At 40.1% G+C, this 13,049-nt stretch overlaps 1 protein-coding gene and 2 non-coding genes across 14 annotated transcripts in view; 1 reads left to right on the top strand and 2 right to left on the bottom strand.

The window, feature by feature from the left end:
• LOC105219329 (synaptic vesicle 2-related protein) overlaps positions 1-13,049 on the top strand; it is a 469,576-nt gene that overhangs the window by 159,479 nt on the left and 297,048 nt on the right. The window lies entirely within an intron of this gene.
• LOC128922903 (small nucleolar RNA U3) lies at positions 5,397-5,610 on the bottom strand. Its single transcript, XR_008472092.1, has one exon. It is a non-coding gene; the product is annotated as a small nucleolar RNA U3 (small nucleolar RNA).
• On the bottom strand, positions 7,146-7,359 carry LOC114804955 (small nucleolar RNA U3). The gene has a single exon (XR_003753064.1). It is a non-coding gene; the product is annotated as a small nucleolar RNA U3 (small nucleolar RNA).

Genomic DNA, 13,049 nt, shown 5'->3' with positions numbered 1-13,049 from the left:
TGAATTCCTGATAAGACTTTTAATTTCTTTACTATTAACTGGAGAAATGCTAACGAGTGGATCCAACCAACTATTTTCACAGTTTAGCTCATGTCCATCGTTAGGTGTAAATGTGTTTCTAAAATGATTTGCAAATACTGCAGCTTTTTGTGAATTCGTTTTGGCCCATTCAGTTTCGTTTAATTTTATTGGTGCGACAAGTTTTATCTTTTATTAATATTCCTTGCAGCTTTCTACAGCGAATAATCAGTAGATTTATCAAGAGTGAGTTTAGACAAATACGTTTGGAAGGAAAAGTTTTTAAACTGTATTGTAAGACTCAGAGGCAATGAAAATTGTTTCAAAATTGAATTTCTTACATTAATATGATTACTCTTTTATGTTTAATACATAAAAGTAATAATATTTTTAAATATAATAAAATTTCGGTAGCATACTTCTACAATTTGTGTACCTGCAGTTGTAGTTGAATATTCTTTATCAAGCACGGAACTAAAAAAATGTTTCTTCGAGAGTATACCTTATTGAAGTCCCTTTAGATTTGACAAATGTTAAAATCTCCATCGATTACTAGTGTTAGTTAGTTAGTTATTAGAGAGTACTTACATAATGAAGTTCTGCAATCAAATCTCTGACAGAAAAATCTGAATTTTTATAAAGTACCAAATTATTGATTTTGAAGCATTTAAACAAACGAACGTACGACAGAGAGACTTTCGGATTTCAATCCTTCTCGTTAATCTGGCCATTCTCGATTAACTCTATCTAACTCGTTTAATTTTAGTTGATAGAAACAACGGTTATGTGAACAAAACTGTTGTACACTCTGTACAACATGTTGCGTGAGCATAAAAAGTGTTCAATATAAACAATCGTATGTTACATACATAATTCAAATTGTATTGTGGTTTAAATTATTTATTGGAATATGCGAATGAAGTCAAACATTCAAGCAAATACAAAACAATTTGGTTAGTTTAAAGTTCTTAAATATTGAATTCTATTTATTTAATAAAGTAAATAATATTTTTTTTTCAATAATTCTTTATTTATTGTACTGCTTTTACTTTAAGCCTAACAACAAGTTATAAAATCTTAAATCTATTTAAAAACTAGACAAGCTCAACCAAGTGATTGAGCTGTATTGGTGAAACGTTGCTCTTTAGTACGCATATCCCTTCTTTTTAGGCGTGTTTGATCACAGGAATGTACTAAGGCATTAGCCAATGGGTTTGGGTTTAGATATATATTTCAATCTGCTGTCCTCTACTGCTTTCTTCACCATATGGATACCAAGATCTTTATGGATATTTTCATTGCGAATGTACCATGGTGAGCACGTGATTGATCTAAGCATTTTCGATTGGAACCTTTGTATTATATCAATATTAGTTGCACAGGTCGTACCCCACAGTTGAATGCCATACATCCAAATCGGATTTATGACCGCATTGTATAAAAGCACTTTGTTGTCTAGGCTAAGTTTAGAGTTTTTATTTAAAAGACAATTTAAATTTGCAGCTCTTATCTTCATGCACGTTATTTTACTAGATATATGTTTTCTCCACGTAAGCCTTCTATCTGGTTGAATACCAAGATAGGTAACTTCATTCGCTTGAGGCACTAGAATATTGTTCATTTTTACTGCCGGGCACATTTTTGGTCTTAGCGAAAATGTAACGTGCTTACACTTTTGTTCATTCACATTTATACGCCAGTTGGCTAGCCATTCTTCGACAGATCTTAAGTGCTCCGATAATATACTTGATGCTATAATGTGGCATTTGTTACGGCTTACTAAAGCTGTGTCATCCGCGAAAGTTGATGTCAAAACATTATTAGCTGTTGGAAGATCGGCAGTATATATGATGTACAGAGTTGGGCCTAAGACACTGCCTTGTGGTACACCAGCCCTTATTTGTCGTTCGTCAGATATGAAGTCTCCCACTTTAACCATAAATTGTCTATTTTTTAAATAAGACTCCAATATTTTATACAATTCTAAAGGTAGAATGTTTTTAATCTTATATAAAAGTCCTTCATGCCAGTCCTTCATGAACAGTACTCTCTGTGCTCGAATGCTTTTCTTATTTCGTTAGTTATTCTATTTACTTGTTCTATTGTACTATGTTTTGCACGAAACCCGAATTGGTGCGTTGGTATTACATTATTTTCGTGGAGGAAAGGAGACATCTTTGATAGTAGCACCTTTTCAAATATTTTCGAAGGGCAGGGTAGAAGACTGATTGGTTTGTATGAAGACGGCTGTGTCAAGTCTTTCCCAGGTTTGTTTATCAGGATAATCTGCGACTTTTTCCATGAAATTGGATAGTGTCCGAAACTTAGAATTGCATTGAAGAGCAAAGAGAGCACCTCCTCAGCTATATTTGGTAACTCAATTAGCAATTTTGGGGTGATATTATCATGTCCTGGCGACTTTTTTGTATTAAGTTCTTTTATTATGCCAATAATTTCAGAAGGTGAGGACTTAAAGGACTCGGGCGACTCATTTGCTGTGTTAGGTAAGATTGACAATTTAAAGTTATTCTTTGGGCAATTTGGTTGAAATACCTTTTTTAGGTGATTTGCAAAACAAGTAGCCTTTTCCTCATCACTTCGAGCCCAATTTCCCAGCGATTTATCTGTCATTCTCGTCTACCACGTCTTTTTTCATTTACAAGCTGTTCTATTTCCCTATTACCTATTTTTAAATATAATTAAAATAAAATTTAAAGTAGTAAATAATTTAATTAAAATTCCTATTAAAGATGTATGAGTTAGTCTCTTCTTGCTCATATGTATGTATGTCTTTATTTGTAAGTTTGTGTAATTCTTCTAAACCACTAATATAAAAAAGAGTTATTTACAGCAAGTACATAAAAAGAACTATTGCTTTTTAGGTCCAATGGTCAATTCATATTTTTTGTTTTCCATTTTACGTTTCTTATTTTTGGAATATGCTCTGTTAAAGACATTATTTTAGTAAATTAAACTACAAATATACCTTATTAACTTACATTTTCGTAAAATGCACGAGTTTGAAACTCGTAAACGCAATACAGAGTACTTCCATTGCGAAGGGGAAAAACAAATGCGTTGAACGAAAATTACGATTGCGAGTATTTTCACTTGCGCAACGTCTTACAGAGTAACCCCCTGGTAATTTCCTACTGTCTGCTGGCCAATATGAGGGTCTCCCTGTCGAAATAACATTGCATCCAATAACTTGTTTAGCTTTCAGAAGTTCTCGACCTTTGGTTGTAGTTAAACGAGATCCCCAATAAGTGTGTTTTGCATTAAAGTCACCACTCACGATGTAAGTACCTTCCGTCATATTTTTTTAATAAACTCGTATAAGTATCAGTTTTGATATTATGTCTAGACGGCCTATATAGAACAATTAAGTATAATGACTGACTGTGCTTTAAAATTGCTGTAGCTTGAATTTCTTCGGTCTTAATCTGAGCTACTTCGGAATGTTGATTAAAACCGCGCTTCCTCCTCGTGCTGAGTTTGCTGGGTGTGGTATAAATCATAATTTTTAAATTTTAAAAATGTATGGTTCGTAAAATGTGTTTCAGACAACAAACATACATCAATATTTCTTTCGTTTAGAATAACTTCCAATTCATTTTTACTTTTGGAAAGACCATTGGCGTTCTATATTACTATTTTCAAGGAGTTAATGTCCATCAAAAAATTGTATATGGTATTCAAGAGCGCTGAGCCCTTGATGTATGGACTTAAGTAATTTTTCTTAGTTTATCCAGAATTTGGAATATCGGCCTACTTTTTTGAACTGTATTTGTCTTAACTCGCTTAGCTATTTATGCAAATGTATTTTTAGAAGTTGATGGGAGGGGTCTTACTTCCTTCCTTTTTTCAGCTAAATAAAAGTCAATGTGAAGAACTTGAATCAAAGATATATAAAATAAAAAAAGGTGCGTGGAGTCCCTACGCGCGGAAGAAGTTATTCCAAGAAATGCATATCATTTTGTATGAAAGAAAACTAGCGAGAGGGAAAGTTTAAAAATATGGTGGAGTGACCAACACTTTCTTAAATTCACATTTTATAAATTTGTTACGCACATTTTATAAAGCAAAGTCCAAATCAATTATCACTTCTGGGTTCAGACGGATTGATATCTATAATATTTACAATTGGATTATGATAACTAAAATACTATATGAAATGCCTTACATATATTTTATCTATATTTCTCGCGAATACCGCATCAATAGTCGTACCTCCTTTTGTCGTAGGATCATTTCTTCCATTGATCATTTCTAATGAAAATTTCCCTCTGAGGAATGTCAGTAATGGTTCAGCTTCTGGCAATGAGAAATGTACATTGAAATCTCTCGCAAGGAGTACCGGTTGTTCGCTATACTCTACTGGTTCTCTGATAATATCTGCAAAAGCTTGCGAACCTGCAGTTGACAACGGTAATAAAGCTTTACCGATGAACAATTTTATATCTCTCATCGATGAATTTGGTGATATATAAATGGCAATTAAATTCAATTTTTTACTATAATGATTATCGCTAGGGTTCATTTTGCATTCTTGAATATTTGCAATTGTAAATGAGCGAGACATATTGTTGTTTTACACCAACAAAATGTACAGCGAATTTGCAATTGCAAATATGCAACACCATTTGCACCAGATTGTGAATTGCCCTACTGTACTTATTGACTGCATTATTATATATACGAGGGCTGGTATATATATTTCTGGCCTAGGCAACACTAAGTGTTGCCAGGTGCAATCTGACGTTTCCATTGGAAAGTTTGACATTTTTTAGCATAACATCACTCAGAACGTTTTGTCATTTAATCGTGAATTGTTTTATTTACAGGGAATTAAAAAATTCATCTCGGCCAAAAAATTGAATTAACTCGTGAACATTTTCGTGCGGTCATTTTTCACAACTTTCGACGTGGATTATCGCAACAACAGTGCATCGATGAACTAAAATCTTTGTATGGCTATGAAGCACCATCCTATAGCACTGTGAAAAACTGGTACAACGAATTCGATCGTGGGCGACGCTTGCTTAAAGACGAATTCCGTGAAGGTCGTCCAAAAACAGCCGTTGTGCCAGCCTATGCATTTCTCCCACCAGCATATATACGATATTACATGAACACCTGGCCGTAAAAAAGGATTGTTCTCGTTGAATCCCGCACAATTTGACAATCGCTCAAAAAAAGTGCTTCGAAAATTGGTTTGAGCGCATGCAAAAGTGTATAAATCTTGATGGAGAATATTTTGAAAAACAATAAAACCATTTTCGTTGATAAATATTCCTATTTTCATTATTAGGCCAGAAATATATATAGCAGCCCTCGTACTTATTTGTATAAAACCTTGAAATTTATTCATTAAAATCACCACTCAGAAGTCGTTTTATCCGTTGTAACCGAGCGATCATCGAAGAATCATCATTTCTAATATGCCACAAAACAAAATTAGAAATTAAGTTCATAAACCTCACGATGTCAGATAAAACGATATACCTTCTCATCGCGGGTGCTAATACTTTCGATTTGCAAAGAAAGTAAATGAAGACTGACTACAGAAATGATCCTGTGAAGTATAGTCTTAACTTTTTAACGGCCAACGCAGAGTATTTCAACCAAAAGTCACACAAAATAGTTGAGAATTCGCAGAAATGAAACAGAAACGAAAGAAAAATAATGCGCAAGCATACAATCATATATGTGCGTACACATGTGAATATGTTTATATGTACACATGTGAATATGTCACCAACCAAAAGTACACATGTGAATATGTACAATCAAACAAGTGCGTACACATGTTTTTTTTTTTTTTATTTCGAAGGGGGAATCTTCCAAAGATACCGTCATTTTTACGGACGGTATGCACGATTCGTATTGTCCGTTAAGGTACTCCTCATTCGGGCCCACGCCCATTCGGACTTGCGGAACAATACGCCTACGTACTAAACCCTTAACTTCGTCACATTGGTTGTATTTGACCCTTGGAACTGCGGTTAAGCATTGCATCATGGGTCCAAGCTTAGCCATTTGGCTCGTCAAACATGCCTATCTGGTCTACTCTTCGTTCCTTCTTCACTCATTTTTTCTCAGCTCATGCAGAGCTGTCGCAGTCCACACTTTCACTGTATCCCACACAGGTTTTGATTGAATATCTAAAACAACCATGGCCCGACAAAAATTGTGTCAGATAGAAGTCGGTTTCATCGTACTTCCTTTTTACCCACGCTTTCACATTTCTAATTAGCCTATGAGTCCACCTGCCTGTTGTTGCCGCGTCCCATCGCTTCTGCCATTCGTTAAGACTCATTTGCCTTTCGTCATTACGCTCGCTATCTGTAAGTCGCCTGCCTATAAGTTTCGATCTGTCAAATACTCTTTTGAGTTCCATCGCCATTATATCTGGAGGGATGATACCCGCTATAACCACAGCTACATCGTGTGATACAGTTCGGAATGCGCAAGATACTCTAATAGCACTAAGGCGCATTACCGACTTTGCTTTCTTGGCATTAGTTTTGTACTGTAGAGCCGGTCCCCAGACGGGCGCTGCATACATCATAATAGATTGGCTCACCTTGGTCAATATTGTTCGTCTATTTGACGCTTAACGCGTCGCTTTTTCACAACATTTATCAATGTGATTTTTGAAGGTAAGTCTTGTATCTATCATGACACCCAGGTACTGCTGTGTGAGTTTTTTCTGCTTGTGATCAGGACCTCTTCGGTTTTCTGTCCAGCAAGCTGCAGATTGGTTTTCATGAGCCAGTTCTTGATTTTTTGTGCGGTGTCGTTACACAGATTCTCGATTTGCTCGAGTTCTTTCGCTACAACGGTTACAGCTATGTCATCTGCGTAAACTATAATCTGTATTTCTTTCGGCAATGGAAGGCGCAGGACTCCGTCATACAGTACATTCCATAACAGTGGTCCCAGCACAGAGCCTTGTGGCCTCCATCCGTTACCGTATATCTACTCTGTCCATCGTGAGTGTCGTATAGTAGCAGCCGATCGGAGATATATATATATATATATATAAGATATATATTAGGCCAGAAATATATATAGCAGCCCTCGTACTTATTTGTATAAAACCTTGAAATTTATTCATTAAAATCACCACTCAGAAGTCGTTTTATCCGTTGTAACCGAGCGATCATCGAAGAATCATCATTTCTAATATGCCACAAAACAAAATTAGAAATTAAGTTCATAAACCTCACGATGTCAGATAAAACGATATACCTTCTCATCGCGGGTGCTAATACTTTCGATTTGCAAAGAAAGTAAATGAAGACTGACTACAGAAATGATCCTGTGAAGTATAGTCTTAACTTTTTAACGGCCAACGCAGAGTATTTCAACCAAAAGTCACACAAAATAGTTGAGAATTCGCAGAAATGAAACAGAAACGAAAGAAAAATAATGCGCAAGCATACAATCATATATGTGCGTACACATGTGAATATGTTTATATGTACACATGTGAATATGTCACCAACCAAAAGTACACATGTGAATATGTACAATCAAACAAGTGCGTACACATGTTTTTTTTTTTTTTATTTCGAAGGGGGAATCTTCCAAAGATACCGTCATTTTTACGGACGGTATGCACGATTCGTATTGTCCGTTAAGGTACTCCTCATTCGGGCCCACGCCCATTCGGACTTGCGGAACAATACGCCTACGTACTAAACCCTTAACTTCGTCACATTGGTTGTATTTGACCCTTGGAACTGCGGTTAAGCATTGCATCATGGGTCCAAGCTTAGCCATTTGGCTCGTCAAACATGCCTATCTGGTCTACTCTTCGTTCCTTCTTCACTCATTTTTTCTCAGCTCATGCAGAGCTGTCGCAGTCCACACTTTCACTGTATCCCACACAGGTTTTGATTGAATATCTAAAACAACCATGGCCCGACAAAAATTGTGTCAGATAGAAGTCGGTTTCATCGTACTTCCTTTTTACCCACGCTTTCACATTTCTAATTAGCCTATGAGTCCACCTGCCTGTTGTTGCCGCGTCCCATCGCTTCTGCCATTCGTTAAGACTCATTTGCCTTTCGTCATTACGCTCGCTATCTGTAAGTCGCCTGCCTATAAGTTTCGATCTGTCAAATACTCTTTTGAGTTCCATCGCCATTATATCTGGAGGGATGATACCCGCTATAACCACAGCTACATCGTGTGATACAGTTCGGAATGCGCAAGATACTCTAATAGCACTAAGGCGCATTACCGACTTTGCTTTCTTGGCATTAGTTTTGTACTGTAGAGCCGGTCCCCAGACGGGCGCTGCATACATCATAATAGATTGGCTCACCTTGGTCAATATTGTTCGTCTATTTGACGCTTAACGCGTCGCTTTTTCACAACATTTATCAATGTGATTTTTGAAGGTAAGTCTTGTATCTATCATGACACCCAGGTACTGCTGTGTGAGTTTTTTCTGCTTGTGATCAGGACCTCTTCGGTTTTCTGTCCAGCAAGCTGCAGATTGGTTTTCATGAGCCAGTTCTTGATTTTTTGTGCGGTGTCGTTACACAGATTCTCGATTTGCTCGAGTTCTTTCGCTACAACGGTTACAGCTATGTCATCTGCGTAAACTATAATCTGTATTTCTTTCGGCAATGGAAGGCGCAGGACTCCGTCATACAGTACATTCCATAACAGTGGTCCCAGCACAGAGCCTTGTGGCCTCCATCCGTTACCGTATATCTACTCTGTCCATCGTGAGTGTCGTATAGTAGCAGCCGATCGGAGATATATATATATATATATATTTGGCGTAGGAACCGCTTTAAGCGATTATAGCCGAATCCACCAGAGCGCGCCACTCATTCCTCCTTTTTGCTTTTTGGCGCCAATTGGAAACACCAAGTGAAGCCAGGTCACTTTGCACTTGGTCTTTCCACCGGAGTGGAGGTCGTCCTCTTCCGCGGCTTCCTCCAGCGGGTACTGCATCGAATACTTTCAGAGCTGGAGTGTTTTCTTCCATCCGTACAACATGACCTAGCCAGCGTAGCCGCTGTCTTTTTATTCGCTGAACTATGTCAATGTCGTCGTATAAATCGTACAGCTCATCGTTCCATCGCCTGCGGTATTCGCCGTTGCCAATGTTTAGAGGACCACAAATCTTGCGCAAAACCTTTCTCTCGAAAACCCCAAGAGTCGTCTCATCGGATGTTGTCATCGTCCACGCTTCAGCGCCATACATCAGGACGGGAATAATGAGCGACTTATAGAGTTTGATTTTGGTTCGTCGAGAGAGGACTTTACTTTTCAATTGCCTACTCAGTCCAAAGTAGCACCTGTTGGCAAGAGTGATTCTGCGTTGGATTTCAAGGCTGACATTGTTGGTGTTGTTAATGCTGGTTCCCAGATAAACGAAATTATCTACAACTTCAAAGTTATGACTGTCAACAGTGACGTGGGAGCCAAGACGCGAGTGCGCCGACTGTTTGTTTGATGACAGGAGATATTTCGTCTTGTCCTCATTCACCACCAGACCCATACGCTTCGCTTCTTTATCTAGTCTGGAAAACGCAGAACAAACGGCGCGGTTGTTGCTTCCGATGATATCAATATCATCGGCATACGCCAGGAGCTGTACACTCTTGTAGAAGATTGTACCCTCTCTATTTAGTTCTGCAGCTCGTATTATTTTTTCCAGCAATAGATTGAAGAAGTCGCACGATAGTGAGTCACCCTGTCTGAAGCCTCGTTTGGTATCGAACGGCTCGGAGAGGTCCTTCCCGATCCTGACGGAGCTTTTGGTGTTGCTCAACGTCAGCTTACATAGCCGTATTAGTTTTGCAGGGATACCAAATTCAGACATCGCGGCATAAAGGCAGCTCCTTTTCGTGCTATCGAAGGCAGCTTTAAAATCGATAAAAAGATGGTGAGTATCGATTCTTCTCTCTCGGGTCTTTTCCAAGATTTGGCGCATGGTGAATATCTGGTCCATTGTGGATTTTCCAGGTCTAAAGCCACACTGATAAGGTCCAATCAGTTCGTTGACGGTGGGCTTTAGTCTTTCACACAATACGCTCGACAAAACCTTATATGCGATATTGAGGAGACTTATACCACGGTAGTTGGCGCAGATTGTGGGGTCTCCCTTCTTATGGATTGGGCAGAGCACACTAAGATTCCAATCGTCAGGCATGCTTTCTTCCGACCATATTCTACAAAGAAGCTGATGCATGCACCTTATCAGTTCTTCGCCGCCGTATTTGAATAGCTCGGCCGGTAATCCATCGGCCCCCGCCGCTTTGTTGTTCTTCAAGCGGGTAATTGCTATTCGAATTTCTTCATGGTCGGGTAATGGAACATCTATTCCATCGTCATCGATTGGGGAATCGGGTTCGCCATCTCCTGGTGTTGTACTTTCACTGCCATTGAGCAGGTCGGAGAAGTGTTCCCTCCATAATCCCAGTGTGCTCTGGACATCCGCTACCAGATTACCTTCTCGGTCCCTACATGATAATGCTCCGGTCTTGAAACCTTCTGTTAATCGCCTCATCTTTTCATAAAATTTTCGAGCATTACCCATGTCGGCCAGCTTTTCAAGCTTTTCATACTCACGCATTTCGGCCTCTTTCTTTTTACGTCTGCAAATGCGTCTCGCTTCCCTCTTCAGTTCTCGATATCTATCCCACCCCGAACGTGTTGTGGTCGATCGCAACGTTGCGAGGTAGGCAGTCTGTTTTCTCTCCACTGCGGAACGACAATTCTCATCGTACCAACTGGTTTTTTGGCGTTGCCGTAGACCAATTGTTTCGGCTGCAGCGGTATGCAATGAGTTTGAGATGCCGTTCCACAGCTCCCTTATATCGAGATGCTGATGAGTGCTCTCAGAGAGCAGGAGTGCAAGTCGAGTAGAAAATCGTTCGGCTGTCGGTTGTGATTGCAGCTTTTCGACGGCGAACCTTCCTTGTGTTTGTTGACGGGCGTTCTTTGCTGCACAGAGGCGAGTGCGTATCTTTGCTGCTACTAGATAATGGTCCGAGTCAATGTTTGGTCCTCGGAGCGTACGCACGTCTAAAACACTGGAGACATGTCTTCCGTCTATCACAACGTGATCGATTTGGTTGCGCGTGTTTCGATCAGGGGACAGCCACGTTGCTTGATGAATTTTTTTATGCTGGAATCTGGTACTACAGACAACCATATTTCGGGCCCCAGCGAAGTCGATCAGCCTCAGGCCGTTTGGCGATGTTTCGTCATGGAGGCTGAATTTTCCGACTGTTGTGCCAAAGACACCTTCTTTACCCACCCTGGCGTTAAAATCGCCAAGCACGATTTTGACATCGTGGCGGGGGCAGCGCTCATAGGTGCGTTCTAGGCGCTCATAGAAAGCGTCTTTGGTCACATCGTCCTTCTCTTCCGTTGGGGCGTGGGCGCAAATCAGCGATATGTTGAAGAACCTCGCTTTTATGCGGATTGTGGCTAGACGTTCATCCACCGGGGTGAATGCCAGGACTCGGCGACGGAGTCTCTCTCCCACCACAAATCCAACACCAAATTTGCGCTCCTTTATATGGCCGCTGTAGTAGATGTCACAAGGACCCACCTTCTTCCGTCCTTGTCCCGTCCATCGCACTTCTTGGACGGCGGTGATGTCAGCCTTTAGTTGTATGAGGACATCAACCAGCTGGGCAGAGGCACCTTCCCAATTAAGAGTCCGGACATTCCAGGTGCATGCCCTCAAATCATGATCCTTAGTACGTTTGCAGGGGTCGTCATCAAAAGGGGGGTTTCTCATCCGAGGCTCGGTGTTTGTTTTCATTGGGGAGATTTTTTTATGTGGTGGGTCCCAAGCCCTACGCACAACCGCACAAGCGGGCTTCGCCTTCTCACTTTAGCTCGCCTCCAAACGGATGTCTGTTAGCTACCCAGGGGATACTTGGTCTAAAACCGGAAGTCGTGAGCTGCTTGAGTCATATGCAAAAGAATCGTTCCTGGCCACTCCCAAGTGAATGGCAATCAGAAACTTTCCTCACTTGCGTGAACTTCTACATATGACCCCATCCCCCGGAGAGATAGCTGGAAACAATCCTCACCAAGTATGCCGGTGTTGCCTTACTTTCGAGGGCACTTAATATATGGGGCCCAATGTGCCGAGTTGAACGTATTTCGGGCATCAAAAGTGACTACTGCGCAATATTTCTTGGTGCCATACAACCATCTGGTACCCTTTATTGCTTTATTTGCGATGTCAGTGAGCTTTTTGATCGCATCAATTGTTGACCTCTGCTTACGAAAACCGAATTGATTACTGGATAGACCCTGGTATTCTTTCTCTAAGTGTAACTCTAACCGTATACATATTAGTCGTTCTAATATCTTGCCAATCGTATCAAGCATACAGAGTGGCCGATAAGAGCTGGGTTCACCGGCTGGTTTGTTTGGCTTCTGTAACAAAACAAGCCTCTGTTTTTTCCAAATTTTTATGAAGACACCTTTCTTTATGCACTGCGTGAACAATTCAGCGAATGGTTTCGCGTTGTGATTGATGGCAATCTTTAACACTTTGATTGGAATACCATCCAAACCTGGAGCTTTTGCGTTACTTAACCTTTTTGCTGTTTGAATCACCTCCTCTTCGTTGACTCTTGGTATGTATATCTCATCGAGTTGGCCATCTAGTCGCTGTCGACTGCGCTCTAAGGGCTGCGCAGGAAATATCCACTATGGTTTTTAATAAGTTGGGGCATATTGGTGTTTGCCCTTTACCTCCCTTGATCTTGGACATTACCATTTTATAAGCATCGCCCCATGGATTTTCATCTATTTTTCCGCAGAGTTCCTTGAAGCAGGCTGTTTTACTCTTTCTAATCGCTTTTTCAGTTCATTGCGCTTTCGCTTAAAAACTTCCCGTTGCTCTTCATGCATCGTCGACCCCTGACTCTTTTGATAAATCCTCCTCGCCTTATGGCATTCACTTCTTAAGATGTGAATTTCTTGGTTCCACTAGTATACGGGTTTTCTGTAGGTTCCATTTTTCCTTCTACACA

This window comes from Zeugodacus cucurbitae, chromosome 6 (assembly GCF_028554725.1).
Source record: "Zeugodacus cucurbitae isolate PBARC_wt_2022May chromosome 6, idZeuCucr1.2, whole genome shotgun sequence".
NCBI lineage: Eukaryota > Metazoa > Arthropoda > Insecta > Diptera > Tephritidae > Zeugodacus > Zeugodacus cucurbitae.
The sequence above is the reverse complement of the archived record's forward strand: the minus strand, read 5'-3'. Positions and strand labels throughout refer to the sequence as shown.